General features: G+C 47.4%; 1 non-coding gene across 1 annotated transcript; it reads right to left on the bottom strand.

Moving 5' to 3' along the window:
• Window positions 1-11661: 11661 nt before the first annotated feature.
• On the bottom strand, window positions 11662-11768 carry LOC121144223. The gene has a single exon (XR_005881542.1). It is a non-coding gene; the product is annotated as a U6 spliceosomal RNA (small nuclear RNA).
• Window positions 11769-15417: the final 3649 nt, after the last annotated feature.

Genomic DNA, 15417 nt, shown 5'->3' with positions numbered 1-15417 from the left:
TATATCCAGTAATAGAGGCAGGCAGATCTGAGTGTGTGTGTAGGGGGAGCTTGTCTTACTCTGTGGGGAAATTTGAACCTAGATGTGGGGAGACTGGTGAAGGGGACAGCAGGTGCCTCCATTGGGTAGATGGTGGATGCCCTTTAGCCAAGGTTTCTGACTGCCTGTCATTTTCCCTGGATGCTTAGAGAGGCTGTTTTACCTCTTTGCACAACATCCGCAAGCACAGAAACAATTATGAGAGTTGTCTGAGGAAGACAGAGAGATAGCAAGCTGCAGCGCCTGGGGGATTTAGCATTTCCTGAAGTCCGGAGGCCCCAGGGAGCCAGCCACAGACATACTCTTCTTTCAAGATGGCAGGAAAATGGGTCTCATTAGTCCTATGTTCTAACACAGCAGTTAAAGGAGCAAATAAATGATTTAATTATTGAACATATGTAATTATTATTACTTCTAGGAGTATTTTATGTGTATGAGTATTTTGTCTGTATATAATGCCTGTTTCCCTCGGAGGTCAGGTTATGTGGGGCAATGTCGGTGCTGGGAATTGAACCTGGGTCCTTTGCAAGAGCAACAAGTGCTCTTACCATGGAGCTGTCCCTCTAGTCCCTGAGCATATATTATTCTTGTTTTATCATTTCTCCATCATGTAATTTACTTGGACCTTCACAGCTGTCTGAGACTTTTAAACTTTGCTTTAGTCATTTTAGCAAAAGACAGCGTTGCCATGACAGCAATCCTTCAAGCATTTCTTAATTCTTAAAACATTTCAGTAGTTTGTGAGACATAACGTAGTAAATTCCAAGTTACATCTGAAGCAAGAGCTGTAAATTACCTTGTTACCAAGGAAGGTAAAATACAAAACAGAACAAAACCTTGAACGTTAACCTTGTAAATTGTCGATTATTGTTAGAATTCTTTAAGACAACTTAAAAAAAAAAAAAAAAAAGAGGGCCGGGTGGTGGTGGTGCACGCCTTTAATCTCAGCACTCGGGAGGCAGAGGTAGGCGGATCTCTGTGAGTTCGAGGCCGGGCTGGACCGACAGCCTCCAAAACAATACAGAGAAACCCTGTCTCGTAAAAACAAAACAAAACAAAACAAAACAAAACAAAAAAAGAAAACTCACCAGTTTTGAAATACTGAATGTATATATTTTAAATTAGGCAAATGAAAATGCAAGAAGTCAGATTAAAGTTTAGGAAGTTAGTTTGAACAAAAAAAAGTGTATACCTTTTTTTCTTTTTAATTATTTCCAGTGTATGGGTGTTTTGCTTGCATGTGTTTCTGTGTATCACTCAGATGTCCAGTGTTCACAGAGGCCAGAAGAGGGTGCTGGATTCCCTGGAACTGGAGTTGCAGAGCATTGTGAGCCATGTGATTGCTGGGAATCAGGCCTAGGTCCTCCACAGGAGCAACCCAGTGCTCTCAACCGCTGAGCCATTTCTCCAGCTAACATACGTGTTTGTCTCAACCTTAGGCAGGTCTCACAAACTTAAGAGTGTCAGGTCTTATTATCTAAATTAAGTTTTAAGAATAAACTTAACACATGCTGTAAAAGTTCAGACAGACATGACAACTGCTGGCCAACAGGAGACACTCAAGTAATTTACATGGCAGCTTGTAAGTGTTTTAAACCTTTAGCATAATGTTTTGTGGGACCTGATTGGAAACAGTTGACACTGAGTCAGAACTTCAGCCAAAGTGGATGTGTGTGCCAGGGGGAGGTAGGCAGTTAGTTGATCAGGTGTCAGTGGGTGGTAGCAGAGAGAGAGGTTTGACCTCCAAAGGGGTTGGGACCCTCATGTTGAGAACCACTGTTTTAGAGGCTGATGGCTAATTTAAACCCCATCCTATTCATCCATCCATCCATCCATCCATCCATCCATCCATCCATCCATCCATCGATCCATCCATCCATCCGTCTATCTTGGAAGACTCATTAGGTACTGAGCTGTGGCTGGCAGGGCAGGGTGCAAATGCTGCAGGAAGCAGGAGCCGTGGGCAGGAAGAGGGGAGAGCTATGTGGTTGAGAGCTGTGTGTGTGTGTGGGAGAAGTGGACATGAGCTTTGACCTGAGTTTTGGGGTGAAAACTTGCCATCTCGGAGAAGCTGAGTGTGAGATATGGTGAATCTAAATAGGTACCCCTGTGGAGAAGGGTGCACTGGGAGTTAAGGGCTGGCTGGTGCAGGAGAGGAGATAGAGGACACTTACAACTCCAGGATGCCACTTGAGACTGGGAGCCTCTGCAGGTACCCTGGCAGAGAGAAAATTTTCAGAGAAGCATTTAAAGAGGAAATTGCACCAAGCTTCATCAGCACGCAGGAGGGCGAGCAAGCTGGGCAGAGACCAAGGAGTGGGAATGCTTTTTAAGGTGGGGCCACAGCAGCAGCAGGCTATGCAAGACAGAAAAAGGCCATTTGTTGCTATGATGATCTAGTTCTCTGAGTCCATACAGATTTTGAGAAAGGGGCCATTTTCATTGTGACGGAAACTGTCCGTATTTGGTCTGACTTCTCCCGGAGGATAAAGCCTTCTGAGATTATGTAAAAGACATCTGAGAGGAGAGTTGAGATGGTACCCATGAGGCCTGAGGCCTGTCAATCAAGGATGTAAAGAAGAGCAAGAGGGACAAACTTCCTCAGGCCTCTTGATTTCATCTCAGAGCTGTGATAAATATCACAGGCAATAGATCAAATACAACACGGAGTACCCTTGGACACTGTCACACTGAGCTGAGCTGGTTCTGGGCCGAGCTTGGGGGATGTACAACATGACTTAGCACTGAGATTTTACTATATCTGGAGATGGGTAGGTGTCCCGAACACATTCACCAGAGAACAGAGGCCCTTGTTGGATGCAGAAAGGGCAGCAGAGAGGGACACCCCCAAAGTGTAGTCTATTTAAGAGCAACCCCATCTGAGTTGTGGCATCATCATTGCTCCATCAGTGGAAGATCCCGGACCAGGCTGTGCAGCACGGAAGCCTCTCGCCACTGGCAACCATTAAAAAACAATGAACTGAGACCAGGAGTGGCCTGACTACAGTGCTGGTCAGCAGAGACTGAGCATTCCATCACTTAGTGTGTCCTACCGGGTACTCTGTGTGTGGTACCTGACTTGCAGGAGACCTGTGTTAGCTAGCACAGAGAACTTGGAGTTGAGATCTGGGTCCATACTGTGCCCTGGGCATTCTGAGTGTCTCTCGGGCTTGTATTCTTTGTCCCTGCACTCTGTCCCATTGGTGAGGTCCTCCAGAGGGTGTGTGGGATGACACTCAAAAGTCAGGACTTCGGTAGCTGGACTGAGAAAGCTGCTGGACACAGGTCACCTCCTTACTGATAACTGTTGTCTGTCTTGTGTGTTGCTGGCCTTCACCCAGGTGTGAATTATAGCTGCTTAAGCCTGGGAAGCCAGAACTGTCGGTGATATCCCTATATCCCAAAGCCCGAGGGCTGATACCCTTTCCTTGTTCCCTTGTCTTCCTTACGTAGAAACAGTAGGCGTTCACATGGCCATTGACGGCAAAGTCATCCTCTGGGCACAGATGGTGGCTCCTTCTGGTGGCTCTTTATTGCTCCTGAGCTCTCTTAGCTGAGCCTGGATGGGCTTGAGTTGTGGACATGCTCAGACCGTAGCCACCTCGCCTCCATGACACGTGCCTGGCTGGTTTATAACCTCCATCGCTGACATTTCACTAACCTTGCCTTAACCCTTTGTCTTCCTGTAGGAGCAGGGCTTGGCCTCTGTGCCCCTGAACTGTGGCCTGGCTTCCTGCTCTGATCACACCATCTCCAACTTCCTGATCTCTCTGCTCTGTCATCAGTCAGCCAGAAGATCTCACTGGTGGGCTGGGCCCCACCTTTGGAGTTAGCTCACTCTCCTGCCCAAGTCTCAGTTTTGTGTTTCAGCAACAGTGAAGTCCCAGCCTGCCTGGCACTGAGGTTCCATGGTTAGGAGGGCTTTAATGGGCTTGTCTGCCTCAGGCAGGTTCACATATAGCCGTAGCTGTTTGGGTTCAAGGGTGCTGGGCAGGTGTCAAGGTTAGGAGAGGATCTGGAATCACATGTGTGATTGACTTATCTCCAAACTTGGCTCTTTGGCCTAGAGGATCTGCTCCTATTGCTTCTTTCGTAGAGGGGCTGGGTGTGTTCCTGAGGCAAACACCCAGCTAGGTCAGCCCATCTTTTCCCCATCTCAGCCTCGAGTCGTTCTCTTCTCTTACTCAGAGCAGTCCATTCTCTTGCCCCTCTCTAACCTCTTCCTTCTCCTCTCCTAGCCACACAGAGTTGTGTTCACAGAGGTGGTACCCAAGCACCAGAGATTTCCAAAGATGCTAGCAACTGCCCCTGCCACCCATTCTTGCTTGTGCCTCACCCTACTGCCACTGGGGGTGGGGTACCCGGGGAGGGGTCTTGATTCCAGAAACAATGTTGCTCCCCATGCCATTGTTGAGAGAATCCCAAGGGACAGCCCATGCTACCCCCACCCCTGGGGGTGCTTTTCTTTTTCCCAGCACTGTAGTTCATTGTCCTTCCTATCTGGGGAGGCTCGGAAAGGGCATGCGTGGGCTTAAACAAGTGACCACAATCTAACTTACCCTTGGGACTAACTTGTAAATCACCAGCCCTCTCTTTCCACCTCTTATGCCACCAAAGTTACCAGCCTATGGCTGCAAATGAAGTCACCATGGCTTGAATGTCCCTGTGTCTGTCTCAGCCGCACATCTGTGGACCCCTGACTCCTGTCCACTCAGAGGTAGGTTGTATCTCACATGTCATCACTTACTATTTTGTGACTCTCCCCCACAAGCCACAGAGGGACTACAGGGTTCTTGGAAGAGGCCTCATTCTGTGTCCAGAAGCTGTGCAGCTGAGAGCAATAAGCAGACACCATGTTTCCGTCAGCCCCATGTCATAGACTTATCTATACAGCCATGTCTTAGTTGTTCGCAGTTTGTGGGTTGCAAACCCCAGACCAATTGGAAAATACACATATTTACATTACGATTCATAACATCAGCAAAATCATGGTTATGAAGTAGCAATAAAAATAATTTTATGATGGGGATCACTACAACATGAAGAACTCTACTAAAGGTTGAGAACCACTGGCTTAGATGTTACAGGAGATGGTTGGCTTTGATACACGACTTTCCTTTTTTTATTATTTCTTCATTTCTTTCGGTTTTTAGTTTTTTTGTTTTGCTTTGTTTTTTGAGACAAGATCTGTCAATGAAGCCCTGGTTGTCCTGGCACTCAATATGTGGACCTGACTGTTCTGGAACTCACTAAGCTCTGCCTGCCTCTTCCCTGAGTGTTTTTGGGATTAATACATGTGCTACCATGCCTGGCCACATACATGCTTGTATTTGTCCTTAAAGAGTCATTTGGAGTCTCTTAAGGGTGTGTGTGTGTGTGTGTGTGTGTGTGTGTGTGTGTGTGTCTGTGTGTGCGTGTCTGTGTGTTGAATCCTCTCACTAAATTCAGGCCATGCTTTGTCCCTGAACCTCAAAATAGCAAGCATGCTTATGGGTTGTTCTCTAAAACTTTCTCACTGCCATGAACTCTGCCAGTAGCTCCTCTCTTCCTGTTTTAAGGCTCTGACCCAGTCCCAGGAGCTGGGGTGGGAAAGGTCACGGTCTCCTCCACACTCCTGCCTTAGGCCCTCCTCTTGTCCATGACACAGTGAGGAGTAACATATCTGACGCAACCACACTCTGAATTCACATGTAGCTTCATCCAGGAAACCCTTTACCAGAACTGCAGTTCCTTGAGTAGGCTTTTGGGTTGGTTAAAGGATACATGGTAGGCATTCCCCTTCCTCCACTCTGAGATCATTACTGTCCTGTAATGAAGGTGGAGACCATCAGTCTGTCTGAATCTTTAACAGGAAGGCCCATGGGGTCCAGGGGTGCAGAGTCAAAGTTGTTGACTGGTGGAACCAAGTACCAGGCTAGAAGACCAGGGTCAGGGAAGTTCACCCTGGCTGAGACAGGAGACCTCAGACTTTGAAGGGGAACATGAGGTTAATGAGTTTGAGTGTCCTAAGGGCAGTGTTTTACTTTGACAACACCCCTGCCTGTGTGTGTGTGTGTGTGTGTGTGTGTGTGTGTGTGTGTGTGTGTGTGTGTGTGTGCCCCCTGAACACGAAAGCCCAACTTCCTCTCAGAGGACTTCCACCACTCAGCCTCTGCTTCAGTTCCTACCACTGCTCTTGGCTGCAGGTCCTTCACCTAGAAGTTCCTCTCCCTATGTTGGGTTACTGTGAGAATTTTCTTCCTGGGGGCTGGGGGAATAGGTAAATCTTCCCTTTCTTCTAAGGTCTGATGATAAACTAAAGTTTGATCTACTACAGTCCACCCTAGGGATGCAATGAGTTTACTGACAGAGCAATGGGTGACCCTAAATCTGCCTCACTACAATGTCTGCACACAGCATGGGTGATGATTTCCCCATGGCTGCATAGGTGGAGCCCCCTTCCTCCCTGTCTTTCCTGGCCAATGTACTCTATCCTCTCCCAGAGGAGAGCAGGTCTAAAGACAAGTGCTCTAGACAGTAGCCTAGAGACAGCACAAAGACTGAACGAGGGGAGGGAGGCAAGGCGAGGCTGAGTCATGGAGAAATCACTTGGGGATGTTTGGAATCTTCCCAAGGCACATCCTCTCAGTCAGCTACTCTGGACTCTAAAAGTCATGCCTAACTGTCCCTGTACCCTTCTCCATTTCCTGGGAAAGGCCCCCAGTGAAAGTTCTGGTTGGTCACTCAGTCTTCCTCAAAGGCAGAACTAATTTGTTGACCTCTGAGGGAACAGGCAAGGTGGTGTCTTAGGGGGCCAGGCATGGTAATGGGGGAGCAATTGGAAGTTGCTCCAGGAACACTGAGGCTGGAGAGTTGCCAAGGGGATGCATGTTTGTGGCACCAGTACACCCTCTACTTGCCCTTTGCTCTGGGACCTAAGACAGGGAACGTGGCCAGCCTGACTGACTCTGTGTTTCAGTTTCAGGAAAATGCACAGAGAATCCAAGATTAGCCACACAGAAAGGTGCCACCATTCCATCCCAGCACAAGCAGAGACACACACCTACACGTGGGCCCAGGCACAGGAATGCCACTCCCTCCCACCTTTGTCCACTTTGGTGCTGGAGAGATTTCAAGATGGTTTGTCCCCTCCTCCTCTGCCCTCAACCCTCAGGCAGCCCCACCCCTGAGAAATTCCAGCTCAGGGGTCCCCAGGGCTGCACAGGAAATACTTTGTATGCTCTGGGTCAGCCAGGCTATTTTCTGTCCTAGGACTGGCGGGAGGTTGGGCCAGGAGCAGCCAGGCTTGACATACTCAGCTGTTCCGTCTCTTTCCAGGGTTGCCTCTACAGTTGGCAGAGGGTGTTGCCTGGTCTCTCGGTATCTCTCTCCTATCACTGTATTTCTCTTTAAGGTGTCAGGACAGTTTATTTGATGGTGACCTCCATAGCTTCCAAAGTTCAGTGCAATGTCTCGTCTTCAGTGAGCTTTCTCCGACCTTTCTTATCCTATATGTGTTCCTTTTCTCTGAGCACTGTGCTGCTGTGGGTGAATTGTGGCCTTGCTTCTTTTATTTCTTGATTTTTCTAGACAGTGTTTCTCTATATAGCCTTGGCCGTCCTAGAACTCACTCTGTAAATCAGGTTGGTCTTGAACTCATATAGATCCACCTGCTTCCGCCTCCTGAGTGATGAGATTAAAGGCGTGCACTGCCGCCACTGCCACCTTAACTTAATGAAGTGTTCCTCCCTTAGCAAGTACTGAAGCTCATTGTTTTTACATTGAAGAACATTAGTTGTTGGGAGAATGAATAAACATGTCACTATGTATTTGAAATCTCACTATGGCCATTGCCTCTGTCCTTACAAAATCTTCAGTTCTCAGATGCTGCATGAATGGTGTTTACTTTGGGAGAAATGATGAATATGTGGAATTTGCTTTAAGGGTCAACTGAAGACTTGAGGCTGCCTTCACTGGGGAGAGATGAGACCTGGGTTTCCTATTTTTCCACTCTATTGTACACGCTGGGCTCAGCTCACAGATGATAGCTCTTAAGTCACAGCTGTTGGAACCGTAAGTGCACAAACAAGTGAGAGAGAAAGACATTTGGTCTAGGGACCTGGATGATGAAGATCTAGAGTCAGTGTGCAACCTGACTGAACCTGGGGAAAGCAGAGGACTTCCCTGGGATTGTGAGGAATGAATAGAAACCCACCAGGGAAAGATAGGAAAGCCTATGCTAGGAAACCTGGGCCATCAGAACAAGATTAAAGATGAAGGAACAGTATGTCATGACTTGCGTCCGCCTATGTGTGTGTGTGTTTGTAAGTGAATGTATATGTATGCGTGTGGTGTATATGAGCTACTTGAAAAATCTTTCAGTGTCTTACGTAGGCAAGGAGGTAATTCTTATCTGATTGCAATATGATAATAACTTTACATCTAAAGAATGCTTAATACTTTATTGGATGATTATTTGAAATGCATCTACCGGTAGGATACAGCTTTTGATTTTTTTCTTCCAGCTGAAGAAAACAAGGCTGAGAGAATGCAGCTTTCTGCAAGGTCACACAGATGTGTGGAAGAACTAACAGCAGGCATATGTATCCCACTCCATATTTGGGGGGACTGAGCACCTGCAAATTGCTGGGTATCCTGCCCCTTCCTTCCGGCCCTTGGGGCAGCTGGAGATCTGGTCCAGCTTCCCAGTGTTTCTCATGATGCTGTCCCTCTGTCCTGGTAGGGGTTTCCCTGAGGGTGGAAATGAGACCTGCAGGCACAGAGAGTGCATTGTTCAGTCACACCTGGAGGGTGCCTGTGTCAGCAGGCAGAATAGGGAAGTGGCACCAGGCTGGGGAGGGTCTGATCTGTTCCCTTGGCCCAGGTCCTGACCTTCATCTGGCTGACTCAGGGTCTGGTCCTTTCCCTGAGTCCTGGATTGCCTGTCGGAGACCATGATGAGCGGAAAGCCCCTCACTTTCCCTGTCTGATAATGAGAAGGACTGGTCACTTGGGTTTCCTCCAGTATGGCCTGCTGGATGTTAGTCCTGCAAAATACTCTTCAAGAAAAGGGTAGCATGACCTAGAGTGCCGAGGATGTCACCAATCCCTGGATGGTCACAGTGCACATTAAAAACTCTGATGGGTCTTGAAGACATTCAAGGCAGTGTTTCTCAGATGATCCCTTTGACCACTGAGCCCGTCTCAGATTGCAGCTGCCTACCCTTCCACTGATTACAGTTTGGGAAATGTTCTAATGGGTGATCTCTAGCTAAGGTCCTTCCTCATCCACCTCTAAAATGTGAGCTGTGAGGCTAAGGACTGTTGTTGACCTCAGCCATATAAAATTGGCGGCCCAGCACCCAGGCCCCTTCCTTGTTTGCATGGAATCTCCTTCCAGTCTTGGAGGGAAGAACTGTCTCCCACTCGTCAGAGGTTGGTGGAAGCAGGTTCTTCTTTCTCCTACTTGTAGAGCTACTTGAGGATGTGTGACCTAGGTTGGGACTTTGAAACCCAGAGAGGTGGATCCACCCAGACATCCAGGGATAGCTGAGGGGTCATTTAGAGATGCCATGCTCACAGGCATGAATGTCTCTGGGGGTGGCATTCTGTATACATTTCCCTGCCTACAGTGTCAACTCTAGTTGTCAAGGACTCCTGGGTGCTAGGTATTCTAAGAGTCACTTTGATTCTTCTCACAGATACTTCACCTTGCTTCAGTGGGTTTCCACTGAAGTTGGGCTGCTACTGCTTTTTAGAAAGGGAATCTTGACAGAATAGAGGCTCTCGAGAAATGTTGGTAGAACGGTGCCCGATGTGACTAAACTGGTTTAGTAATCCTCGAATGCATGAAGCCCTGGGTTTGACCCCCAGCACTGAAGCAGTTGGACTCAGTGGTGCACACCTGTAATCCCAGCACTTAGGAGGTGGGGTAAGAAGATCAGAAGTTCAAGCACCTAGTGTGGGGGCTGGTGAGGTGGCTCAGCAGGTGCTTGCTACCAAGTCTGAGTTCCAACCCTGCCTGGAATTCACAAGGTAGAATGAGATAGCTGATGTTCTCAAGTTGTCTTCTGACCTCTTAATGCATACTAACTAGATAAATGTACATAAACTCTCTGGTATGTACAAGGCATCCCATGTCCTGAGGAGTCTCCCTGGATTAGATCACCAGAGTCCATCCCTTTACTAGATGAATTCCTGGAGAGCAGGGACTAACTGTGCCTTTTATGTCCTTATTCTCAACCCAGTTCCTGGATCGGAGAACATGCCAGGTGACACTTTGAATGGGGTGGTGGAGTTCTGCAGCTGCGACGGGGAAAGGAATAGAGAGGTGTGACTGTTGGCAGGGAGGTAAGCATTGGAGGATTCAGGCCAGAGATGTGGAGCCGGCCCCAGAGAGTGAGGTCTGACCCTGAGGAAATTCAGTCTTCACCTTTTGGCAGCTTTTCAGTGCGGAGGCTGAGGAAGAGGGAGGCTCCAGAGAGCCAAGGGGTTCTTGTCTTGTACAAACTAAGAGAGAAAACAGCCTTTTCCTTTGGACTCTTTAACTCAAAGGACTCAGCATTTAGATGAATATGAAGATATTCCTGGGTAGATTGGCCTGTTCATTCTTAGTGTTGAAGTACACAGGCAGAGATTTTAAACTTGAAATTGAGAGTTTTGAAACAAGCTAGTTGCCTGTGGAAGTACTAAGGTTCCTGTTGGTGGAGGTGATATTAGTAGGTGTTGGGCAACTTTGAAAAAAGAAGCTAGAACAAATTAACCCAAGAGTTGTCTGGAGAGTGTATCTGTCAGGGTCTGGTGTGTAAGAAGCACCCAACTTTGTGGTCTTCATTAGAGAAGATTTGAGGCTCACTCTATAGAGTGAGTTGAGACAGACTAGACTACATTATTGATTTTGGGTGGAACTTTTACAGGTCTGGAGGTTTCTGGGTTGTTTATTGATCTAGAATATTTTGGTTAGGATGATGGCTGTCCAATCATCTTGCATCTTGCAGGTGGACCCAAGCTTGTGATTGTGGCTATGGTGGGGGTAGAAGCAGGGTGGACACAGACATGAAGACCTCTGAAGATCTTGATTCAGAACTAGTACCTAATTATCTCTGTCATGCTTTGTTGGGCAGAGCAGACTGCAAGAGGAAGGCATACACATGCTACCTTGTAAATGGCAGCAGCTACAGAGTCATATGACAAAGGCTTTGTATGGAGAAGGGGAAGAAATTACGGTCATTAGCACAGTTATGCTGAATGGTGACTACAACAGCATTTCTCAGCTTGAGTTCTGTGCAGATCCAAGTTCTGTTTGTTTTCCTCTGGGATCTTTGTAAGGCCTGGAATGAGCCTGAGCGGGTTGGGGTTGTTTTCCCAGACAATTGCTAAAATCTTCTTAGTATACATTCATTTCTTAAATTCCATTTTTTATTTATTTGTTTGTTTGTTTAGTGTGTGTGATGTCGTGGATGCCGTGGCATGTCATGCCACGTTATGTCATGTCATGTCATATTTATGAAGATCAGAGAGCAATGTTCAGGAGTCTGTTCTCTCCATCCACTATTCAGGTTCTGGGATTGAACTCAGGCTGTCAAACTTGGCAGCAAGTTCCTATATCTCCTGAGTCATCTTTCTGGTCCCTAAATAGGATGCATATATATGGAACGCTTCATGAATTTGTGTGTCATCCTTGCGAAGGGGCCATGCTTATCTTTTCTGTATTGTTCCAATTTTAGTATATATGCTGCCAATGTGAGCACCACCAAATAGACCAATTTTAACCTCTTCTATACAAACTTATTTGCTTTTGAAAATGGAAATAACATATCAAAACTTTCCTTTTGAGAAAAATTCCAGAATCAGAAAATCTAATTCTATACCCCAATTACTACAGTCCAAACAAGCTACCCAATATTCCCTGCACATCTCTTGGAGGTGTCGTATTTGATCTTCAGGTTTCTGAAGCCCATGGGAGTTCTTGAGAGTTACCGGTGCTTCATTGGGTCAAATCTAAAAGTGGAAGTATATCAAAGTCGTTCATTTGCATGCATGTCAGATGGATTCCTTATTAATGACTGACTAGTGGCAATCAATCAATGACTAGTGACAATCAGTGACTAATGGTCAGGTAAGAAGAGGAAACAAAGTTAGATATTCATGAAGACAAATGCATCCCGAGCCCGTATCATCATTCTTATCCGATGCAGACTCATTGTGCTACATCCTGTCTTTCACAGTTCTCAGCCTGCTGCTATAAACATCAGCAGAAAAGAGCAGGGTAAGATTTTTGCCTCAACCAGCTCTACCAGGATCACCTCTGTCTTAACATTCTCTGGAGGGTCCACCTGTGACAGACGTAAAAGCTACAGGTACATCTGAATGATACAGTTCTTGCTTTACTCTGATCTTCAAGATCATCATTGTCCTTACATTTTTCAAGACAAGGTTTCACATCGCCCAGGTTGGCCTTGAACTCTCTATGTATCTGAGGATGACCCTAAACTCCCGCTCCTCCTGCCTCTACCTCTCAAATGCAGAGATTGCAGGTGTGTTCTCTGTGCTTGACAACCAGCGTCTCTTAGTTGTTCTGTAAAGCTGGTAACATCTGCCGTTTAAAAGGCATCTCATGACTCACAGGTTAAGAGTGCTTGCTGCCCTTGCGAGAGTCTGGATGTGGTTCCCAGTGCCCACACTGGATCACAATTGCCTGTAATTCCGACTCCAGGGGGCTAGCTGCTTTCTTCTGAACTCCATGAGAACCTGTAACTGTGTGCACACATCTACTTGCCTATACACACACACACACACACACACACCCCTAATTAAAAATAAAGCATCTTTTGAGGGGGGAGCAGGAGAGATGGCCAGCAGTTAAGAGCACTTGCTGCTCTTATGGAAGACCCAAGTTCCATTTCCACCTCCCACATGGTGACTCAATCATCTGTAACTCCAGCTCCAGGGGGTCCAACGACCTCTTCAGGCCTATGAGGGCACCACACACACATGGTGTATAACATCCATGTAGGTAAAAAAAAAAAAAAAACATTGATTCTCATAAAATAAAAAAAAATGACATATGTTTTAAGAAGTAATTTGAAATTTTTGAGTAATGCTTTTCAATTTTGTCAGCTGTTTTCTCTGCGTGAGTAACAGTGCTGGGCTCTTGTTGTGTGGCCGTGTCTTGCCCCTGCGCCGGTCACATGGGTGGTAGGGCCTGTCTGCTTTCAGAGTTGGCCCTGCTCTCTCACCTTATTATTTCCATCCCCAAGGTCCCTGGTTGGTTTGCCAGGTGTGGAAGTACTCAGATTCCCTGGGAACAAAGGAGGGAGCACTAGAAGTCAGCTGAGGGCAGCAGCAGGGTCTGGTGAACAGAGCCTGGAGCAGCCCAAGGGCCAGGGCCAGAGTCCTCAGAGGTTGAGGTCCCCAGGCCCAGCCTTCGCACAGTGAGGCTGCCCCACATTGGACCTGTGCCTGTGGGACCAAGCTCATTTACTTCTTCATCCAGCTGATGGCTTCCAAAGGCCCACACGCTATAGCCCTGCTGTGGGGGGTGGTGGTGTGGGGAGGGGTCAGCTGGATCAAGTTTCTGCTGATCTGAAATTACTTTCCAGCGGAAGGGGCCAGACATGAAACCTACAAGCCAGGCCATGATATAACTTCAGATTGCCTAGCACTGAAGGCCAGGTCTCTTAGCTGGGGATTTCCTCGAGGGTTCAAGCTTGGGTGGATGGCACGAAGCACAGGTGAGAAGTCACCTTCCAGGACTCCCCTGGGGGCTGTGCTGGCTGCCCACATGGAGAGTTCAACCCACAGTTAGACTGGTAGGAGGCCAGGCCTCTTTGGATTAGATTCTCAGGTCAGGACCTTAGGGGCAGGAAACAGGTGTGTAGTGGGATAAAGACAGAGCAAATATAGAGCTTCGGACAGCAAGGGAAGATGAGTGAGGACTGTGGAATCAGAGCTGGGGTGGGAGGTGTGTTAGGTTTGAAAGGATGGGGATCAGGCTAGACACCTCCAGCCACAGAACAGTTCACAGAATAGATCTCAAACAGGCCATGGCATAAGACCTGTGGTCCCTGGGATCTTAGGTTCTAGGATCATTCTGTGTGTGTGTGTGTGTGTGTGTGTGTGTGTGTGTGTGTGTGTGTGTGTGTTGGGGGCTTGTTTTTGTTTTCAGTATTGAGGATTGAGACTAGGGCCTTATACATAGTAAAATCTCTACCACACAGCTACCTTTTCAGTATTATTTTGCTTTGAGATAGGGTCTCATAAGTTTCCTAGACTTTCCTCAAACTTAGTCTGCAGCCCATTCAGGCCATAAACTTGCAATCCTCCTGTCTCAGTCTCCCAAGCAGCCGAAATTACAGGCCTATACTGCCAGACCCAGTCATACAATCAGTTCTTTTCAAATTTGTTTTATAATTTAATTTTTTATTCTTGTGTATGATGTCAAGGGTTGGGGGAAGGTGTATTTGTGTCGCAGCACAGGTGTGGGGTTCAGAGGACAACTCGTGAAGTTGGTTCTCTCCTCTGTCTAGGTAGGTTCCGAGAATCAAACTCTGGCCATCAAGCTTGTACGGCAAGTGCTTTACCCACTGAGTCATCTTGCCAGCCCTGGGAATCCGTTCTGATGTCAGCTCAGAATGTGGGTGCTTAGAGAAATGTGTGGAGGGCAGATTTTGAGGCAGCGCCCCACTTTGGGAGGGGTTCCTAGTATCTACTGTAGTTACAGAGTGGGAGTAGGGTACCCGGCTGCACTGAGGTGCCAGCATGGTGGACAGCCCACTAGGGACACACATCTTATCACCAGTGTTCTCTATATGTGGTGAGAAGTAGACTACGCTGGTCTTTTCATCCTCCCCAAAGTTTCTCAGCCTGCATCCCTCATCGCCCACATCTGGGCTGCAGGACTCCTGCCCTCACTCGAGTGTATTATAGACTCTAGTACACCTGTGAGTGGCAGGATGCAGGTAGACCAGATCCCCTTACCTAGCTTCTGCTAGAAACCTCCAGTGATTGGGTGCACACTCTTTGCCCCAAAGACTTGAAATCAACAGACAGTTTGCTCTGTGAAGTTGGCTGTTAGAGCTGCTCTGAGTTTGTGCGGTGACACACAGGAGTGGCCTCTGCTGAGCGCACTCAGCCTTCAGATGCACAGTAAGCCCTGAGCTGGTAGCCACTCAGCCTCTGGTTTACCCCACAGTCTCCCACTTAGAGGTAGATACGGTAAAGGGGGTTTGCACATGGAGTGCACATCTTCTGGATGTTGTATTAAGACTGTCCCTCGGGCCTGGGGACATAGCTTAGTTGGCAGAGTGCTTGTCTAGCATGCTGAGGTCCTTGGTTTGGTTCTGCACTGTATACATCAAGCTTTGTGGCACATGCTCATAAGTCCATCACTGAGGTGGA

Source organism: Mesocricetus auratus, unplaced genomic scaffold (assembly GCF_017639785.1).
Source record: "Mesocricetus auratus isolate SY011 unplaced genomic scaffold, BCM_Maur_2.0 Super-Scaffold_100014, whole genome shotgun sequence".
NCBI classification, from domain to species: domain Eukaryota; kingdom Metazoa; phylum Chordata; class Mammalia; order Rodentia; family Cricetidae; genus Mesocricetus; species Mesocricetus auratus.
The sequence above is the reverse complement of the archived record's forward strand: the minus strand, read 5'-3'. Positions and strand labels throughout refer to the sequence as shown.